Source organism: Oncorhynchus nerka, unplaced genomic scaffold (assembly GCF_034236695.1).
Source record: "Oncorhynchus nerka isolate Pitt River unplaced genomic scaffold, Oner_Uvic_2.0 unplaced_scaffold_475, whole genome shotgun sequence".
Classification (NCBI taxonomy): Eukaryota; Metazoa; Chordata; class Actinopteri; order Salmoniformes; family Salmonidae; genus Oncorhynchus; species Oncorhynchus nerka.
Genome location: NW_027040486.1, coordinates 439,454 through 465,166, shown reverse-complemented (window position 1 = coordinate 465,166; position 25,713 = coordinate 439,454). Strand labels below are relative to the sequence as shown.

The following is a 25,713-nucleotide window of genomic DNA, read 5'->3' as shown; positions in this document are numbered from 1 at the left end:
GTAGGAAGTGCAGTCCGTTCTGGTTGACAGCCAACACACAGGGAGCCAGGATGGAGATGTTGCTGCTGGACTGGATGTAGAAGAAGGACGAACCAAACATGGGGAACGCACTGACCAGACCTGCACACACAGAGACACACACAGTGAGACACACACATAGAGACACACACACAGTGAGACACACACATAGAGACACACACACACACACAGAGACACACACACATAGAGAGACACACACACAGAGACACACACACATAGAGACACACACACAGTGAGACACACACATAGAGAGACACACACATAGAGAGACACACACATAGACACACACAGAGACACACACATAGAGAGACACACACAGAGACACACACATAGAGAGACACACACAGAGAGAGACACAGAGAGACACACACATAGAGAGACACATAGAGACACACACATAGAGAGACACACACAGAGAGAGACACAGAGAGACACACACATAGAGAGACACATAGAGAGACACACACAGAGAGAGACACAGAGAGACACACACATAGAGAGACACATAGAGACACACACAGAGAGAGACACAGAGAGACACACACAGAGAGACACACACATAGAGAGACACATAGAGACACACACAGAGAGAGACACAGAGAGACACACACAGAGAGAGACACACACATAGAGAGACACACATAGAGAGACACACACACATAGAGACACACACACAGTGAGACACACACATAGAGAGAGACACACATAGAGACACACACAGAGAGAGACACAGAGAGACACACACAGAGAGAGACACACACATAGAGAGACACACATAGAGACACACACACATAGAGACACACACATAGAGAGACACACACATAGAGAGACACACACACAGTGAGACACACACATAGAGAGACACACAGAGACACACACACACAGAGACACACACACAGTGAGACACACACATAGAGAGACACACACATAGAGACACACACAGAGACACACACAGAGACACACACAGAGACACACACAGAGACACACACACAGAGACACACACATAGAGAGACACACACACAGTGAGACACACACATAGAGACACACACAGAGACACACACACATAGAGACACACACAGAGACACACACACAGTGAGACACACACATAGAGAGACACACACATAGAGAGACACACACATAGACACACACACAGAGAGACACACACAGAGACACACACAGAGACACACACAGAGACACACACACAGAGAGAGACACACACAGAGAGACACACAGAGAGAGAGACACACACACAGAGAGAGACACACACAGAGAGAGACACAGAGAGACACACAGAGAGACACAGAGAGACACACACAGAGAGAGACACAGAGAGACACAGAGAGAGAGAGACACACACACACACAGAGAGAGAGAGACACACACAGAGAGAGACACACACAGAGAGACACACACAGAGAGAGACACACACAGAGAGAGACACAGAGAGACACAGAGAGAGACACACACAGAGAGAGACACACACATAGAGAGACACACACATAGAGAGACACACACAGAGAGAGAGACACACAGAGAGAGAGACACACACAGAGAGACACACACATAGAGAGACACACACAGAGAGACACACACAGAGACACACACAGAGACACACACAGAGAGACACACACAGAGACACACACACACAGAGACACACACATAGAGAGACACACACATAGAGAGACACACACAGAGAGACACACACAGAGACACACACATAGAGAGACACACACAGAGACACACACATAGAGAGACACACACATAGAGACACACACACATAGAGAGACACACAGAGACACACACACAGAGACACACAGAGACACACACACACAGAGACACACACACAGAGACACACACACAGAGACACACACACAGAGACACACACACAGAGACACACACATAGAGACACACACACAGAGACACACACACAGAGACACACACACACAGATACACACACACAGAGACACACACACAGAGACACACACACAGAGACACACACACAGAGACACACACATAGAGACACACACACATAGAGAGACACACACATAGAGACACACACACATAGAGAGACACACACATAGAGACACACACAGAGACAGACACACACAGAGACACACACACATAGAGAGACACACACAGAGACACACACATAGAGACACACACACATAGAGAGACACACACAATGAGACACACACACATAGAGAGACACACACACAATGAGACACACACAGAGACACACACACATAGAGAGACACACACACACAGAGACACACACAGAGACACACACATAGAGAGACACACACACAGAGACACAGAGAGACACACATAGAGAGACACACACACAGAGACACACACAGAGACACACACAGAGACACACACACAGAGACACACACACAGAGACACACACAGAGACACACACACAGAGACACACACACACAGTGAGACACACACAGAGACACACACAGACACACACAGAGACACACACAGAGACACACACACAGAGACACACACACAGAGCGAAACACACAGAGAGAAACAAACAAACATTATGTGAAGTTCGACAGGGGTTCATAGTGGGCACTACATATATTGTCAATGAATGAATCCATCCCGTACCGAGGAACTGAGCCCTGGCTTGGTGAGGACTCAGAGGAGAAACCTGCTGCATATGCTGAGTGACCATGTTGAGCCAGGGCTGAGGAGGCTGTCTGATGTAGAGCTGGGGGGGGACATACTCCTGGACCTCACCACTACAGAGAGGAGAGGAGAGGAGAAGAGAGGAGAAGAGAAGAGAAGAGAAGAGAAGAGAAGAGAAGAGAAGAGAAGAGAAGAGAAGAGAAGAGAAGAGAAGAGAAGAGAAGAGAAGAGAGAGAGAGAGGAGAGGAGAGGAGAGGAGAGGGAGAGGAGAAGAGAGGAGAGGAGAGGAGAGAGAGAGGGAGAGGGAGAGAGAGAGGAGAGAGGAGAGGAGAGAGAAGAGAGGGAGAGGAGAGGAGAGGAGAGGAGAGAGGAGAGAGAGAGGAGAGGAGAGGAGAGGAGAGGAGAGGAGAGGAGAGGAGAGGAGAAGAGAGATATCTGTATTATCTAGATATCTGTATTATATAGTTATATTTACACATGTCAGATATCTGTATTATCTAGTTATATTTACACATGTTAGTTATCTGTATTATCTAGTTATATTTACACATGTTAGATATCTGTATTATCTAGTTATATTTACACATGTTAGATATCTGTATTATCTAGATATCTGTATTATCTAGTTATATTTACACATGTTAGTTATCTGTATTATCTAGTTATATTTACACATGTTAGATATCTGTATTATCTAGATATCTGTATTATCTAGTTATATTTACACATTTACACATGTTAGATATCTGTATTATCTAGTTATATTTACACATGTTAGATATCTGTATTATCTAGTTATATTTACACATGTTAGATATCTGTATTATCTAGTTATATTTACACATGTTAGATATCTGTATTATCTAGTTATATTTACACATGTTAGATATCTGTATTATCTAGATATCTGTATTATCTAGTTATATTTACACATGTTAGATATCTGTATTATCTAGTTATATTTACACATGTCAGATATCTGTATTATCTAGTTATATTTACACATCTGTATTATCTAGATATCTGTATTATCTAGTTATATTTACACATGTTAGATATCTGTATTATCTAGATATCTGTATTATCTAGATATCTGTATTATCTAGTTATATTTACACATGTTAGATATCTGTATTATCTAGTTATATTTACACATGTTAGTTATCTGTATTATCTAGTTATATTTACACATGTTAGATATCTGTATTATCTAGATATCTGTATTATCTAGTTATATTTACACATGTTAGATATCTGTATTATCTAGTTATATTTACACATGTTAGATATCTGTATTATCTAGTTATATTTACACATGTTAGTTATCTGTATTATCTAGTTATATTTACACATGTTAGATATCTGTATTATCTAGTTATATTTACACATGTTAGATATCTGTATTATCTAGTTATATTTACACATGTTAGATATCTGTATTATCTAGTTATATTTACACATGTTAGATATCTGTATTATCTAGTTATATTTACACATGTTAGATATCTGTATTATCTAGTTATATTTACTAGTTATATTTACATGTTAGTTATCTGTATTATCTAGTTATATTTACACATGTTAGATATCTGTATTATCTAGATATCTGTATTATCTAGTTATATTTACACATGTTAGATATCTGTATTATCTAGTTATATTTACACATGTTAGATATCTGTATTATCTAGTTATATTTACACATGTTAGATATCTGTATTATCTAGTTATATTTACACATGTTAGATATCTGTATTATCTAGATATCTGTATTATCTAGTTATATTTACACATGTTAGATATCTGTATTATCTAGTTATATTTACACATGTTAGATATCTGTATTATCTAGTTATATTTACACATGTAGATTATTATCTAGTTATCTGTATATATCTAGTTATATTTACACATGTTAGTTATCTGTATTATCTAGTTATATTTATCAGTTATATTTACATGTTAGATATCTGTATTATCTAGTTATATTTACACATGTTAGATATCTGTATTATCTAGATATCTGTATTATCTAGTTATATTTACACATGTTAGATATCTGTATTATCTAGTTATCTGTATTATCTAGTTATATTTACACATGTTAGATATCTGTATTATCTAGTTATATTTACACATGTCAGATATCTGTATTATCTAGTTATATTTACACATGTTAGATATCTGTATTATCTAGATATCTGTATTATCTAGTTATATTTACACATGTTAGATATCTGTATTATCTAGTTATATTTACACATGTTAGATATCTGTATTATCTAGTTATATTTACACATGTTAGATATCTGTATTATCTAGATATCTGTATTATCTAGTTATATTTACACATGTTAGATATCTGTATTATCTAGTTATATTTACACATGTTAGTTATCTGTATTATCTAGTTATATTTACACATGTTAGATATCTGTATTATCTAGTTATATTTACACATGTTAGATATCTGTATTATCTAGATATCTGTATTATCTAGTTATATTTACACATGTTAGATATCTGTATTATCTAGTTATCTGTATTATCTAGTTATATTTACACATGTTAGATATCTGTATTATCTAGTTATATTTACACATGTTAGATATCTGTATTATCTAGTTATATTTACACATGTTAGTTATCTGTATTATCTAGTTATATTTACACATGTTAGATATCTGTATTATCTAGTTATATTTACACATGTCAGATATCTGTATTATCTAGTTATATTTACACATGTTAGATATCTAGTTATATTTATCTAGATATCTGTATTATCTAGTTATATTTACACATGTTAGATATCTGTATTATCTAGTTATATTTACACATGTTAGATATCTGTATTATCTAGTTATATTTACACATGTTAGATATCTGTATTATCTAGTTATATTTACACATGTTAGATATCTGTATTATCTAGTTATATTTACACATGTTAGATATCTGTATTATCTAGTTATATTTACACATGTTAGATATCTGTATTATCTAGTTATATTTACACATGTTAGATATCTGTATTATCTAGTTATATTTACTGTTAGATATCTGTATTATCTAGTTATATTTACATGTTAGATATCTGTATTATTTACACATGTTAGATATCTGTATTATCTAGTTATCTGTTTATCTATGTAGATATCTGTATTATCTAGTTATATTTACACATGTTAGATATCTGTATTATCTAGATATCTGTATTATCTAGTTATATTTACACATGTTAGATATCTGTATTATCTAGTTATATTTACACATGTTAGATATCTGTATTATCTAGATATCTGTATTATCTAGTTATATTTACACATGTTAGATATCTGTATTATCTAGTTATATTTACACATGTTAGATATCTGTATTATCTAGTATATATTATCTAGTTATATTTACACATGTTATATCTGTATTATCTAGTTATATTTACACATGTTAGATATCTGTATTATCTAGTTATATTTACAGTTATATTTACATGTTAGATATCTGTATTATCTAGATATCTGTATCTAGTTATATTTATTATCTAGTTATATTTACATGTTAGATATCTGTATTATCTAGTTATATTTACACATGTTAGATATCTGTATTATCTAGTTATATTTACACATGTTAGATATCTGTATTATCTAGATTATCTGTAGTTATATTTACACATGTTAGATATCTGTATTATCTAGTTATATTTACACATGTTAGATATCTGTATTATCTAGTTATATTTACACATGTTAGATATCTGTATTATCTAGTTATATTTACACATGTTAGATATCTGTATTATCTAGTTATATTTACACATGTTAGATATCTGTATTATCTAGTTATATTTACACATGTTAGATATCTGTATTATCTAGTTATATTTACACATGTTAGATATCTGTATTATCTAGTTATATTTACACATGTTAGATATCTGTATTATCTAGTTATATTTACACATGTTAGATATCTGTATTATCTAGTTATATTTACACATGTTAGATATCTGTATTATCTAGTTATATTTACACATGTTAGTTATCTGTATTATCTAGTTATATTTACACATGTTAGATATCTGTATTATCTAGATATCTGTATTATCTAGTAGTTATATTTATTATCTACATGTTAGATATCTGTATTATCTAGTTATATTTACACATGTTAGATATCTGTATTATCTAGTTATATTTACACATGTTAGATATCTGTATTATCTAGTTATATTTACACATGTTAGATATCTGTATTATCTAGATATCTGTATTATCTAGTTATATTTACATGTCAGATATCTGTATTATCTAGTTATATTTACTGTATTATCTATTATCTAGTTATATTTACATGTTAGATATCTGTATTATCTAGTTATATTTACACATGTTAGATATCTGTATTATCTAGTTATATTTACACATGTTAGATATCTGTATTATCTAGTTATATTTACACTGTATGTTAGATATCTGTATTATCTAGTTATATTTACACATGTTAGATATCTGTATTATCTAGTTATATTGTATCTAGTTATATTTATTATCTAGTTCTGTATTATCTAGTTATATTTACACATGTTAGATATCTGTATTATCTAGTTATCTGTATTATCTAGTTATATTTACACATGTTAGATATCTGTATTATCTAGTTATATTTATCATGTTATATCTTATTATCAGTTATATTTACACATGTTAGATATCTGTATTATCTAGTTATATTTATGTTAGATATCTGTATTATCTAGTTATATTTACACATGTTAGATATCTGTATTATCTAGTTATATCTGTTATTATCTGTAGTTATATTTACACATGTTAGATATCTGTATTATCTAGTTATATTTACACATGTTAGATATCTGTATTATCTAGTTATATTTACACATGTCAGATATCTGTATTATCTAGTTATATTTACACATGTTAGATATCTGTATTATCTAGTTATATTTACACATGTTAGATATCTGTATTATCTAGTTATATTTACACATGTTAGATATCTGTATTATCTAGATATCTGTATTATCTAGTTATATTTACACATGTTAGATATCTGTATTATCTAGTTATATTTACACATGTTAGATATCTGTATCTGTATTATCTAGTTATATTTACACATGTTAGATATCTGTATTATCTAGATATCTGTATTATCTAGTTATATTTACACATGTTAGATATCTGTATTATCTAGTTATATTTACACATGTTAGATATCTGTATTATCTAGTTATATTTACACATGTTAGATATCTGTATTATCTAGTTATATTTACACATGTCAGATATCTGTTCTAGATATCTGTATTATCTAGTTATATTTACTGTATTATCTAGTTATATTTATCTAGATTATCTGTATTATCTAGTTATATTTACACATGTTAGATATCTGTATTATCTAGATATCTGTATTATCTAGATATATTTACTGTATTATCTAGATATCTGTATTATCTAGTTATATTTACACATGTTAGATATCTGTATTATCTAGATATCTGTATTATCTAGTTATATTTACACATGTTAGATATCTAGTTATTATTTTATATTTACACATGTTAGATATCTGTATTATCTAGATAGATATCTGTATTATCTAGATATCTGTATTATCTAGTTATATTTACATTTAGATATCACTATGTTAGATATCTGTATTATCTAGATATCTGTATTATCTAGTTATCTGTATTATCTAGTTATATTTACACATGTTAGATATCTGTATTATCTAGATATCTGTATTATCTAGTTATCTAGTTATATTTACACATGTTAGATATCTGTATCTAGTTATATTTACACATGTTAGATATCTGTATTATCTAGTTATATTTACACATGTTAGATATCTGTATTATCTAGTTATATTTACACATGTTAGATATCTGTATTATCTAGTTATATTTACACATGTTAGATATCTGTATTATCTAGTTATATTTACACATGTTAGATATCTGTATTATCTAGTTATATTTACACATGTTAGATATCTGTATTATCTAGTTATATTTACACATGTTAGATATCTGTATTATCTAGTTATATTTATTATCTAGTTATGTTAGTTATCTGTATTATCTAGTTATATTTACACATGTTAGTTATCTGTATTATCTAGTTATATTTACACATGTTAGATATCTGTATTATCTAGTTATATTTGTATTATCTAGTTATATTTACACATGTTAGATATCTGTATTATCTAGTTATATTTACACATGTTAGATATCTGTATTATCTAGTTATATTTACACATGTTAGATATCTGTATTATCTAGATATCTGTATTATCTAGTTATATTTACACATGTTAGATATCTGTATTATCTAGTTATATTTACACATGTTAGTTATCTGTATGTTATATTTACTTAGATATCTGTATTATCTAGATATATTTACAGTATCTGTATTATCTAGTTATTATCTAGTTATTTACACATGTTAGATATCTGTATTATCTAGTTATATTTACACATGTTAGATATCTGTATTATCTAGTTATATTTACACATGTTAGATATCTGTATTATCTAGTTATATTTTACACATGTTAGATATCTGTATTATCTAGTTATATCTGTATTATCTAGTTATATTTACACATGTTAGATATCTGTATTATCTAGTTATATTTACACATGTTAGATATCTGTATTATCTAGTTATATTTACACATGTTAGATATCTGTATTATCTAGTTATATTTACACTGTATTATCTAGTTAGTTATATCTGTATTATCTAGTTATATTTACACATGTTAGATATCTGTATTATCTAGTTATATTTACACATGTTAGATATCTGTATTATCTAGTTATATTTACACATGTTAGATATCTGTATTATCTAGTTATATTTACACATGTTAGATATCTGTATTATCTAGTTATATTTACTGTTAGATATCTGTATTATCTAGTTATATTTACACTGTATTATCTAGTTAGTTATATCTGTATTATCTAGTTATATTTACACATGTTAGATATCTGTATTATCTAGTTATATTTACACATGTTAGATATCTGTATTATCTAGTTATATTTACACATGTTAGATATCTGTATTATCTAGTTATATTTACACATGTTAGATATCTGTAGATATCTGTATTATCTAGTTATCTATTTATCATATTTACATGTTAGATATCTGTATTATCTAGTTATATTTACACATGTTAGATATCTGTATTATCTAGTTATATTTACACATGTTAGATATCTGTATTATCTAGTTATATTTACACATGTTAGATATCTGTATTATCTGTATTATCTAGATATCTGTATTATCTAGTTATATTTACACATGTTAGATATCTGTATTATCTAGATATCTTTATTATGTTAGATATCTGTATTATCTAGTTATATTTACACATGTTATTATCTGTATTATCTAGTTATATTTACTGTATTATCTAGTTATATTTACACATGTTAGATATCTGTATTATCTAGTTATATTTACACATGTTAGATATCTGTATTATCTAGTTATATTTATTTACACATGTTAGATATCTGTATTATCTAGATATTTACTGTATATATTATCTAGTTATTATATTTACACATGTTAGATATCTGTATTATCTAGTATATTTACACATGATATCTGTATTATCTAGTTATATTTACACATGTTAGATATCTGTATTATCTAGATATATTTACTGTTAGATATCTGTATTATCTAGTTATATTTACACATGTTAGTTCTGTATTATCTGTAGATATCTGTATTATCTAGTTATATTTACACATGTTAGTATCTGTATCTAGTTATATTTACACATGTATCTGTATTATCTAGTTATATTTACATGTTAGATATCTGTATTATCTAGTTATATTTACACATGTTAGATATCTGTATTATCTAGTTATATTTACACATGTTAGATATCTGTATTATCTAGTTATATTTACACATGTTAGATATCTGTATTATCTAGTTATATTTACACATGTTAGATATCTGTATTATCTAGTTATATTTACACATGTTAGATATCTGTATTATCTAGTTATATTTACACATGTATTATCTGTATTATCTAGTTATATTTACACATGTTAGATATCTGTTTATCTAGTTATATTTACACATGTTAGATATCTGTATTATCTAGTTATATTTACACATGTTAGTTATCTGTATTATCTAGTTATATTTACACATGTTAGATATCTGTATTATCTAGTTATATTTACATGTTAGATATCTGTATTATCTAGTTATATTTACACATGTTAGATATCTGTATTATCTAGTTATATTTACACATGTTAGATATCTGTATTATCTAGTTATATTTACACATGTTAGATTATCTGTATTATCTAGTTATATTTACACATGTTAGATATCTGATTATCTAGATATTTACTGTATTATCTAGTTATATTTACACATGTTAGATATCTGTATTATCTAGTTATATTTACACATGTTTATCTGTATATCTAGATATCTGTATTATCTAGTTATATTTACACATGTTAGATATCTGTATTATCTAGATATCTGTATTATTATAGTTATATTTACTGTTAGATATCTGTATTATCTAGTTATATTTACACATGTTAGATATCTGTATTATCTAGTATCTGTATTATCTAGTTATATTTACACATGTTATCTGTATATCTGTATTATTATCTAGTTATATTTACACATGTTAGATATCTGTATTATCTAGTTATATTTACACATGTTAGTTATCTGTATTATCTAGTTATATTTACACATGTTAGATATCTGTATTATCTAGTTATATTTACACATGTTAGATATCTGTATTATCTAGTTATATTTACACATGTTAGATATCTGTATTATCTAGATATCTGTATTATCTAGTATATTTAGATTTTATATTTACACATGTTAGATATCTGTATTATCTAGTTATATTTACACATGTTAGATATCTGTATTATCTAGATATCTGTATTATCTAGTTATATTTACACATGTTAGATATCTGTATTATCTAGTTATATTTACATGTTAGATATCTGTATTATCTAGTTATATTTACACTGTATTATCTAGTCAGATATCTGTATTATCTAGTTATATTTACACATGTTAGATATCTGTATTATCTAGTATTTAGATATCTGTATTATCTAGTTATATTTACACATGTTAGATATCTGTATTTACACATGTTATATCTGTATTATCTAGTTATATTTACACATGTTAGATATCTGTATTATCTAGATATCTGTATTATCTAGATATCTGTATTATCTAGTTATATTTACACATGTCAGATATCTGTATTATCTAGTTATATTTACACATGTTAGATATCTGTATTATCTAGATATCTGTATATTTATTTACACATGTTAGATATCTGTATTATCTAGTTATATTATATCTAGTTATATCTTACACATGTTATCTGTATTATCTAGTTATATTTACTGTATTATCTAGTTATATTTACACATGTTAGATATCTGTATTATCTAGTTATATATTATCTAGTTATATTTACACATGTTAGTTATCTGTATTATCTAGTTATATTTACACATGTTAGATATCTGTATTATCTAGATATATTTACTAGTTATATTTAGTTATATCTGTATTATCTAGTTATATTTACACATGTTAGATATCTGTATTATCTAGTTATATCTGTATTATCTAGTTATATTTACATGTATCTGTATTATCTAGTTATCTTTACACATGTATTATCTAGATATCTGTATTATCTAGTTATATTTACACATGTTAGATATCTGTATTATCTAGTTATATTTACACATGTTAGATATCTGTATTATCTAGTATATTTACTGTTAGATATCTGTATTATCTAGTTATATTTACACATGTTAGATATCTGTATTATCTAGTTATATTTACACATGTATCTGTAGTTATCTGTATTATCTAGTTATATTTACACATGTTAGATATCTGTATTATCTAGTTATATTTACACATGTTAGATATCTGTATTATCTAGATATCTGTTATATTTATTTATTTACACATGTTAGATATCTGTATTATCTAGTTATATTTACACATGTTATCTGTATTATCTAGTTATATTTACACATGTTAGATATCTGTATTATCTAGTTATATTTACACATGTTAGATATCTGTATTATCTAGTTATATTTACACATGTTAGATATCTGTATTATCTAGATATCTGTATTATCTAGTTATATTTACACATGTTAGATATCTGTATTATCTAGTTATATTTACACATGTTAGATATCTGTATTATCTAGTTATATTTACACATGTTAGATATCTGTATTATCTAGTTATATTTACACATGTTAGATATCTGTATTATCTAGTTATTATCTAGTTATATTTACACATGTTAGATATCTGTATTATCTAGTTATTTTACACATGTTAGTATTATATCTGTATTATCTAGTTATATTTACACATGTTAGATATCTGTATTATCTAGATATTTACACATCTAGATATCTGTATTATCTAGTTATATTTACACATGTTAGATATCTGTATTATCTAGTTATATTTACACATGTTAGATATCTGTATTATCTAGTTATATTTACACATGTATCTGTATTAGATATCTGTATTATCTAGTTATATTTACACATGTTAGATATCTGTATTATCTAGATATCTGTAATTTATCTAGTTATATTTACACATGTTAGATATCTGTATTATCTAGATATCTGTATTATCTAGATATCTGTATTATCTAGTTATATTTACACATGTTAGATATCTGTATTATCTAGATATCTGTATCTAGTTATATTTACACATGTTAGATATCTGTATTATCTATCTGTATATTATATTTACACATGTTAGATATCTGTATTATCTAGTTATCTGTATTATCTGTTAGATATCTGTATTATCTAGTTATATTTACACATGTTAGATATCTGTATTATCTAGTTATATTTACACATGTTAGATATCAGATATCTTATTATCTAGTTATATTTATCTGTATTATCTAGTTATATTTACACATGTTAGATATCTGTATTATCTAGTTATATTTACACATGATTATCTGTATTATCTAGTTATATTTACACATGTCTATCTGTATTATCTAGTTATATTTACACATGTTAGATATCTGTATTATCTAGTTATATTTACACATGTTAGATATCTGTATTATCTAGATCTAGTTATATTTACACATGTTAGATATCTGTATTATCTAGTTATATTTACTATCTGTATTATCTAGTTATATTTACACATGTTAGTTATCTGTATTATCTAGTTATATTTACACATTATCTAGTTATATTTACACATGTTAGATATCTGTATTATCTAGTTATATTTACACATGTTAGATATCTGTATTATCTAGTTATATTTACACATGTATCTGTATTATCTAGTTATATTTACACATGTTAGATATCTGTATTATCTAGATATCTGTATTATCTAGTTATATTTACACATGTTAGATATCTGTATTATCTAGATATCTGTATTATCTAGTTATATTTACACATGTTAGATATCTGTATTATCTATCTGTTATCTAGTTATATTTACACATGTTAGTATATCTGTATTATCTAGTTATATTTGTATTATCTAGTTATATTTACACATGTTAGATATCTGTATTATCTAGTTATATTTACACATGTCAGATATCTGTATTATCTAGTTATATTTACACATGTTAGATATCTGTATTATCTAGTTATATTTACACATGTTAGATATCTGTATTATCTAGTTATATTTACACATGTTAGTTATCTGTATTATCTAGTTATATTTACACATGTTAGATATCTGTATTATCTAGTTATATTTACACATGTTAGATATCTGTATTATCTAGTTATATTTACACATGTTAGATATCTGTATTATCTAGATATCTGTATTATCTAGTTATATTTACACATGTTAGATATCTGTATTATCTAGTTATATTTACATGTCTATTTACACTGTATTATCTAGTTATATTTACACATGTTAGATATCTTATCTGTATTATCTAGTTATATTTACACATGTTAGATATCTGTATTATCTAGTTATATTTACACATGTTAGATATCTGTATTATCTAGTTATATTTACACATGTTAGATATCTGTATTATCTAGATATCTGTATTATCTAGTATTTACACATATTAGATATCTGTATTATCTAGTTATATTTATTACACATGTTAGTTATCTGTATTATCTAGATATCTGTATTATCTAGTTATATTTACACATGTTAGATATCTGTATTATCTATTTACACATTATAGATTATTATCTAGTTATATTTACACATGTTAGATATCTGTATTATCTAGTTATATTTACACATGTTAGATATCTGTATTCTAGTTATATCTGTATCTAGTTATATTTATTTACACATGTTAGATATCTGTATTATCTAGTTATATTTACACATGTTAGATAGTTATATATCTGTATTATCTAGTTATATTTACACATGTTAGATATCTGTTAGATATCTGTATTATCTAGTTATATTTACACATGTTAGATATCTGTATTATCTGTTAGATATCTGTATTATCTAGTTATATTTACACATGTTAGATATCTGTATTATCTAGTTATATTTACACATGTTAGATATCTGTATTATCTAGTTATATTTACACATGTTAGATATCTGTATTATCTAGTTATCTGTATATCTAGTTATATTTACACATGTTAGATATCTGTATTATCTAGTTATATTTACACATGTTAGATATCTGTATTATCTAGTTATATTATCACATGTTATATCTGTATTATCTAGTTATATTTACACATGTTAGATATCTGTATTATCTAGTTATATTTACACATGTTAGATATCTGTATTATCTAGTTATATTTACACATGTTAGATATCTAGTTATATTTATCTGTATTATCTAGTTATATTTACACATGTTAGATATCTGTATTATCTAGTTATATTTACACATGTTAGATATCTGTATTATCTAGTTATATTTACACATGTTAGATATCTGTATTATCTAGATATCTGTATATTTATCTGTATTATCTAGTTATATTTACACATGTTAGATATCATTATCTAGTGTTAGATATCTGTATTATCTAGTTATATTTACACATGTTAGATATATCTAGTTATATTTACACATGTTAGATATCTGTATTATCTAGTTATATTGTATCTAGATATCTGTATTATCTAGTTATATTTACACATGTCAGATATCTGTATTATCTAGTTATATTTACACATGTTAGATATCTGTATTATCTAGTTATCTGTATTATCTAGTTATATTTACACATGTTAGATATCTGTATTATCTAGATATCTGTATTATCTAGATATCTGTATTATCTAGTTATATTTACACATGTTAGATATCTGTATTATCTAGTTATATTTACACATGTTAGATATCTGTATTATCTAGTTATCTGTATTATCTAGTTATATTTACACATGTTAGATATCTGTATTATCTAGTTATATTTACACATGTTAGATATCTGTATTATCTAGATATCTGTATTATCTAGTTATATTTACACATGTTAGATATCTGTATTATCTAGTTATATTTACACATGTTAGATATCTGTATTATCTAGTTATATTTACACATGTTAGATATCTGTATTATCTAGATATCTGTATTATCTAGTTATATTTACACATGTTAGATATCTGTATTATCTAGTATTATTATCTAGTTATATTTACACATATGTTAGATATCTGTATTATCTAGTTATATTTACACATGTTAGATATCTGTATTATCTAGATTATATTTTATATTTACACATGTTAGATATCTGTATTATCTAGTTATATTTACACATGTTAGATATCTGTATTATCTAGTTATATTTACACATGTTAGATATCTGTATTATCTAGTTATATTTACACATGTTAGATATCTGTATTATCTAGTTATATTTACACATGTTAGATATCTGTATTATCTAGTATTTACACATGTTAGATATCTAGTTATATTTACACATGTTAGATATCTGTATTATCTAGTTATATTTACACATGTTAGATATCTGTATTATCTAGTTATATTTACTGTTAGATATCTGTATTATCTAGTTATATTTACACATGTTAGATATCTGTATTATCTAGTTATATTTACACATGTTAGATATCTGTATTATCTAGTTATATTTACACATGTTAGATATCTGTATTATCTAGATATCTGTATATCTGTATATTTATATTTACACATGTTAGATATCTGTATTATCTAGTTATATTTACACATGTTAGATATCTGTATTATCTAGTTATATTTTATATTTACATGTTAGATATCTGTATTATCTAGTTATATTTACACATGTTAGATATCTAGTTATATTTACACATGTTAGTATCTGTATTATCTAGTTATATTTACACATGTTAGATATCTGTATTATCTAGATATCTGTATTATCTAGTTATCTGTATTATCTAGTTATATTTACACATGTTAGATATCTGTATTATCTAGATATCTGTATTATCTAGATATCTGTATTATCTAGTTATATTTACACATGTTAGATATCTGTATTATCTAGTTATATTTACACATGTTAGATATCTGTATTATCTAGTTATATTTACACATGTTATATCTGTATTATCTAGTTATATTTACATGTTATATCTGTATTATCTAGTTATATTTACTGTTAGATATCTGTATTATCTAGTTATATTTACACATGTTAGATATCTGTATTATCTAGTTATCTGTATTTATCTGTTAGATATCTGTATTATCTAGTTATATTTACACATGTTAGATATCTGTATTATCTAGTATATATTAGTTATATTTACACATGTTAGATATCTGTATTATCTAGTTATATTTACACATGTTAGATATCTGTATTATCTAGTTATATTTACACATGTTAGATATCTATTTTACACATGTCTGTATTATCTAGTTATATTTACACATGTTAGATATCTGTATTATCTAGTTATATTTACACATGTTAGATATCTGTATTATCTAGTTATATTTACACATGTTAGATATCTGTATTATCTAGTTATATTTACACATGTTAGATATCTGTATTATCTAGTTATATTTACACATGTTAGATATCTGTATTATCTAGTTATATTTACATTTGTATTATCTAGTTATATTTACACATGTTAGATATCTGTATTATCTAGTTATATTTACACATGTTAGATATCTGTATTATCTAGTTATATTTACACATGTCAGATATCTGTATTATCTAGTTATATTTACACATGTTAGATATCTGTATTATCTAGTTATATTTACACATGTCAGATATCTGTATTATCTAGTTATATTTACACATGTCAGATATCTGTATTATCTAGTTATATTTACACATGTCAGATATCTGTATTATCTAGTTATATTTACACATGTTAGATATCTGTATTATCTAGTTATATTTACACATGTTAGATATCTGTATTATCTAGATATCTGTATTATCTAGTTATATTTACACATGTTAGATATCTGTATTATCTAGTTATATTTACACATGTTAGATATCTGTATTATCTAGATATCTGTATTATCTAGTTATATTTACACATGTTAGTTATCTGTATTATCTAGTTATATTTACACATGTTATCTGTATTATCTAGTTATATTTACACATGTTAGATATCTGTATTATCTAGTTATATTTACACATGTTAGATATCTGTATTATCTAGTTATATTTACACATGTTAGATATCTGTATTATCTAGTTATATTTACACATGTTAGATATCTGTATTATCTAGTTATATTTACACATGTTAGATATCTGTATTATCTAGTTATATTTACACATGTCAGTTAGATATCTGTATATCTGTATTATCTAGTTATATTTACACATGTTAGATATCTGTATTATCTAGTTATATTTACACATGTTAGATATCTGTATTATCTAGTTATATTTACACATGTTAGATATCTGTATTATCTGTATTATCTAGTTATATTTACACATGTTAGATATCTGTATTATCTAGTTATATTTACATGTTAGATATCTGTATTATCTAGTTATATTTACACATGTTAGATATCTGTATTATCTAGTTATATTTACACATGTTAGATATCATTATCTAGTTATATTTACAGTTAGATATCTGTATTATCTAGTTATATTTACACATGTTAGATATATCTGTATTATCTAGTTATATTTACACATGTTAGATATCTGTATTATCTAGTATATATCTTTATATTTACACATGTTAGATATCTGTATTATCTAGTTATATTTACACATGTTAGATATCTGTATTATCTAGTTATATTTACACATGTTAGATATCTGTATTATCTAGTTATATTTACTGTAGTTATATTATCTAGTTATATTTACACATGTTAGATATCTGTATTATCTAGTTATATTTACACATGTTAGATATCTGTATTATCTAGATATCTGTATTATCTAGTTATATTTACACATGTTAGTTATCTGTATTATCTAGTTATATTTACACATGTTAGATATCTGTATTATCTAGTTATCTGTATTATCTAGTTATATTTACACATGTTAGATATCTGTATTATCTAGTTATATTTACACATGTTAGATATCTGTATTATCTAGTATTTACTGTTATCTAGTTATATTTACACATGTTAGATATCTGTATTATCTAGTTATATTTACACATGTTAGATATCTGTATTATCTAGTTATATTTACACATGTTAGATATCTGTATTATCTAGTTATATTTACACATGTTAGATATCTGTATTATCTAGATATCTGTATTATCTAGTTATATTTACACATGTTAGATATCTGTATTATCTAGATATCTGTATTATCTAGTTATATTTACACATGTTAGATATCTGTATTATCTAGTTATATTTACACATGTTAGATATCTGTATTATCTAGTTATATTTACACATGTTAGATCTGTATTATCTAGTTATATTTACACATGTTAGATATCTGTATTATCTAGATATCTGTATTATCTAGTTATATTTATTATCTACATGTTAGATATCTGTATTATCTAGTTATATTTACACATGTTAGATATCTGTATTATCTAGTTATATTTACACATGTTAGATATCTGTATTATCTAGTTATATTTACACATGTTAGATATCTGTATTATCTAGTTATATTTACACATGTTAGATATCTGTATTATCTAGTTATCTGTATTATTTATATTTACACATGTTAGATATCTGTATTATCTAGTTATATTTACTGTATTATCTATGTTAGTTATCTGTATTATCTAGTTATATTTACACATGTTAGATATCTGTATTATCTAGTTATATTTACACATGTTAGATATCTGTATTATCTAGTTATATTTACACATGTTAGATATCTGTATTATCTAGTTATATTTACACATGTTAGATATCTGTATTATCTAGTTATATTTACACATGTTAGATATCTGTATTATCTAGTTATATTTACACATGTTAGATATCTGTATTATCTAGTTATATTTACACATGTTAGATATCTGTATTATCTAGTTATATTTATTATCTAGTTATATTTACACATGTTAGATATCTGTATTATCTAGTTATATTTACACATGTTAGATATCTGTATTATCTAGTTATATTTCTGTACACATGTTAGATATCTGTATTATCTAGTTATATTTACACATGTTAGATATCTGTATTATCTAGTTATATTTACACATGTTAGATATCTGTATTATCTAGTTATTATCTAGTTATATTTACACATGTTAGATATCTGTATTATCTAGATATCTGTATTATCTAGTTATATTTACACATGTTAGATATCTGTATTATCTAGATATCTGTATTATCTAGTTATATTTACACATGTTAGTTATCTGTATTATCTAGTTATATTTACACATGTCAGATATCTGTATTATCTAGTTATATTATATTTCTGTATTATCTAGTTATATTTACACATGTCAGATATCTGTATTATCTAGTTATATTTACACATGTCAGATATCTGTATTATCTAGTTATATTTACACATGTTAGATATCTGTATTATCTAGTTATATTTACACATGTTAGATATCTGTATTATCTAGTTATATTTACACATGTCAGTTATCTGTATTATCTAGTTATATTTACACATGTCAGATATCTGTATTATCTAGTTATATTTACACATGTTAGATATCTGTATTATCTAGTTATATTTACACATGTCAGTTATCTGTATTATCTAGTTATATTTACACATGTTAGATATCTGTATTATCTAGTTATATTTACATGTCAGATATCTGTATTATCTAGTTATATTTACACATGTCAGTTATCTGTATTATCTAGTTATATTTACACATGTCAGATATCTGTATTATCTAGTTATATTTACACATGTTAGTTATCTGTATTATCTAGTTATATTTACACATGTTAGATATCTGTATTATCTAGATATCTGTATTATCTAGTTATATTTACACATGTTAGATATCTGTATTATCTAGATATCTGTATTATCTAGTTATATTTACACATGTTAGATATCTGTATTATCTAGATATCTGTATTATCTAGTTATATTTACACATGTTAGATATCTGTATTATCTAGTTATATTTACACATGTCAGATATCTGTATTATCTAGTTATATTTACACATGTTATCTGTTATCTGTATTATCTGTATTATCTAGTTATATTTACACATGTCAGATATCTGTATTATCTAGTTATATTTACTGTTAGATATCTGTATTATCTAGTTATATTTACACATGTTAGATATCTGTATTATCTAGTTATATTTACACATGTTAGATATCTGTATTATCTAGTTATATTTACACTGTATGTATTATCTAGTTATATTTACACATGTTAGTTATCTGTATTATCTAGTTATATTTACATCTGTATGTTAGATATCTGTATTATCTAGTTATATTTACACATGTTAGATATCTGTATTATCTAGTTATATTTACACATGTTAGTCTGTTATATCTGTATTATCTAGTTATATTTACACATGTTAGATATCTGTATTATCTAGTTATATTTACACATGTCAGATATCTGTATTATCTAGTTATATTTACACATGTCAGTTATCTGTATTATCTAGTTATATTTACACATGTCAGATATCTGTATTATCTAGTTATATTTACATCTGTATTATCTAGTTATATTTACACATGTTAGATATCTGTATTATCTAGATATCTGTATTATCTAGTTATATTTACACATGTTAGATATCTGTATTATCTAGTTATATTTACACATGTTAGATATCTGTATTATCTAGATATCTGTATTATCTAGTTATATTTACACATGTTAGATATCTGTATTATCTAGATATCTGTATTATCTAGTTATATTTACACATGTTAGTTATCTGTATTATCTAGTTATCTGTATTATCTAGTATATATTTATCTGTATTATCTAGTTATATTTACACATGTTAGATATCTGTATTATCTAGTTATATTTACATGTTAGTATCTGTATTATCTAGTTATCTGTATTTATATTTATCTATCTGTTATATTTTACACATGTTAGATATCTGTATTATCTAGTTATATTTACACAGTATCTGTATATCTGTATTATTATCTAGTTATATTTTATATGTTAGATATCTGTATTATCTATATTTACACATGTTAGATATCTGTATTATCTAGTTATATTTACACATGTTAGATATCTGTATTATCTAGATATATTTACATCTGTTAGATATCTGTATTATCTAGTATTATCTAGATATCTGTATTATCTAGTTATATTTACACATGTTAGATATCTGTTATATCTTAGATATCTGTATTATCTAGTTATATTTACATGTTAGTTATCTGTATTATCTAGTTATATTTACACATGTTAGATATCTGTATTATCTAGTTATATTTACTGTATCTGTATCTAGTTATATTTACACATGTTAGATATCTGTATTATCTAGATATTTTCTAGATATCTGTATTATCTAGTTATATTTACACATGTTAGATATCTGTATTATCTAGTTATATTTACACATGTTAGATATCTGTATTATCTAGTTATATTTACACATGTTATCTGTTATCTGTATTATCTAGTTATATTTACACATGTTAGATATCTGTATTATCTAGTTATATTTACACATGTTAGATATCTGTATTATCTAGATATCTGTATTATCTAGTTATATTTACACATGTTAGATTCTGTAGATATCTGTATTATCTAGTTATATTTACATGTTAGATATCTGTATTATCTAGTTATATTTACACATGTCAGTATCTGTATTATCTAGTTAGATATCTGTATTATCTAGTTATATTTACTGTTAGATATCTGTATTATCTAGTTATATTTACACATGTTAGATATCTGTATTATCTAGTTATATTTACACATGTTAGATATCTGTATTATCTAGTTATATTTACACATGTTAGATATCTGTATTATCTAGTTATATTTACACATGTTAGATATCTGTATTATCTAGTTATATTTACACATGTTAGATATCTGTATTATCTAGTTATATTTACACATGTTAGATATCTGTATTATCTAGTTATATTTACACATGTTAGATATCTGTATTATCTAGTTATATTTACACATGTTAGATATCTGTATTATCTAGATATCTGTATTATCTAGTTATATTTACACATGTCAGATATCTGTATTATCTAGTTATATTTACACATGTCAGATATCTGTATTATCTAGTTATATTTACACATGTTAGATATCTGTATTATCTAGTTATATTTACACATGTTAGATATCTGTATTATCTAGTTATATTTACACATGTTAGTTATCTGTATTATCTAGATATCTGTATTATCTAGATATCTGTATTATCTAGTTATATTTACACATGTTAGATATCTGTATTATCTAGATATCTGTATTATCTAGTTATATTTACACATGTTAGATATCTGTATTATCTAGTTATATTTACACATGTTAGATATCTGTATTATCTAGATATTTACACATGTTAGTATATCTGTATTATCTAGTTATATTTACACATGTTAGTTATCTGTATTATCTAGATATCTGTATTATCTAGTTATATTTACACATGTTAGATATCTGTATTATCTAGTTATATTTACACATGTTAGTTATCTGTATTATCTAGATATCTGTATTATCTAGTTATATTTACACATGTTAGATATCTGTATTATCTAGATATCTGTATTATCTAGATATCTGTATTATCTAGTTATATTTACACATGTTAGATATCTGTATTATCTAGTTATATTTACACATGTTAGATATCTGTATTATCTAGTTATCTGTATTATCTAGTTATATTTACACATGTTAGATATCTGTATTATCTAGTTATATCTGTATTATCTGTATTATATTTACACATGTTAGTTATATCTGTATTATCTAGTTATATTTACACATGTTAGATATCTGTATTATCTAGTTATATTTACACATGTTAGATATCTGTATTATCTAGTTATATTTACACATGTTAGATATCTGTATTATCTAGTTATATTTACACATAGATATCTGTATTATCTAGTTATATTTACACATGTTAGATATCTGTATTATCTAGTTATATTTACACATGTTAGATATCTGTATTATCTAGATATCTGTATTATCTAGTTATATTTACACATGTTAGATATCTGTATTATCTAGTTATATTTACACATGTTAGATATCTGTATTATCTAGTTATATTTACACATGTTAGATATCTGTATTATCTAGTTATATTTACACATGTATTATCTAGTTATATTTACACATGTCAGATATCTGTATTATCTAGTTATATTTACACATGTTAGATATCTGTATTATCTAGTTATATTTACACATGTTAGATATCTGTATTATCTAGATATATTTACACATGTCAGATATCTGTATTATCTAGTTATATTTACACATGTTAGTTATCTGTATTATCTAGATATCTGTATTATCTAGTTATATTTACACATGTTAGATATCTGTATTATCTAGTTATATTTACACATGTTAGATATCTGTATTATCTAGTTATATTTACACATGTTAGATATCTGTATTATCTAGTTATATTTACACATGTTAGTTATCTGTATTATCTAGATATCTGTATTATCTAGTTATATTTACACATGTTAGTTATCTGTATTATCTAGATATCTGTATTATATAGTTATATTTACACATGTTAGTTATCTGTATTATCTAGTTATATTTACACATGTTAGTTATCTGTATTATCTAGTTATATTTACACATGTTAGATATCTGTATTATCTAGTTATATTTACACATGTCAGATATCTGTATTATCTAGTTATATTTACACATGTTAGATATCTGTATTATCTAGTTATATTTACACATGTTAGTTATCTGTATTATCTAGATATCTGTATTATCTAGTTATATTTACACATGTTAGATATCTGTATTATATAGTTATATTTACATGTTAGATATCTGTATTATCTAGTTATATTTACACATGTCAGATATCTGTATTATCTAGTTATATTTACACATGTCAGATATCTGTATTATCTAGATATCTGTATTATCTAGATATCTGTATTATCTAGTTATATTTACACATGTTAGTTATCTGTATTATATAGTTATATTTACACATGTCAGATATCTGTATTATCTAGTTATATTTACACATGTCAGATATCTGTATTATCTAGTTATATTTACACATGTCAGATATCTGTATTATCTAGTTATATTTACACATGTTAGATATCTGTATTATCTAGTTATATTTACACATGTTAGATATCTGTATTATCTAGTTATATTTACATGTTAGTTATCTGTATTATATAGTTATATTTACATGTTAGATATCTGTATTA

General features: G+C 25.3%; 1 protein-coding gene across 1 annotated transcript in view; it reads right to left on the bottom strand.

Annotated features, from left to right (window-relative positions):
* Positions 1–2,726: 2,726 nt before the first annotated feature.
* Positions 2,727–25,713, bottom strand: part of LOC135571258 (unconventional myosin-XV-like) — a 51,385-nt gene continuing 28,398 nt past the window's right edge. Inside the window, exon 11 of the mRNA XM_065017041.1 lies at positions 2,727–2,789. The gene's annotated coding sequence lies outside the window, so the exon portion shown is untranslated. The remainder of the gene's footprint in view (positions 2,790–25,713) is intronic.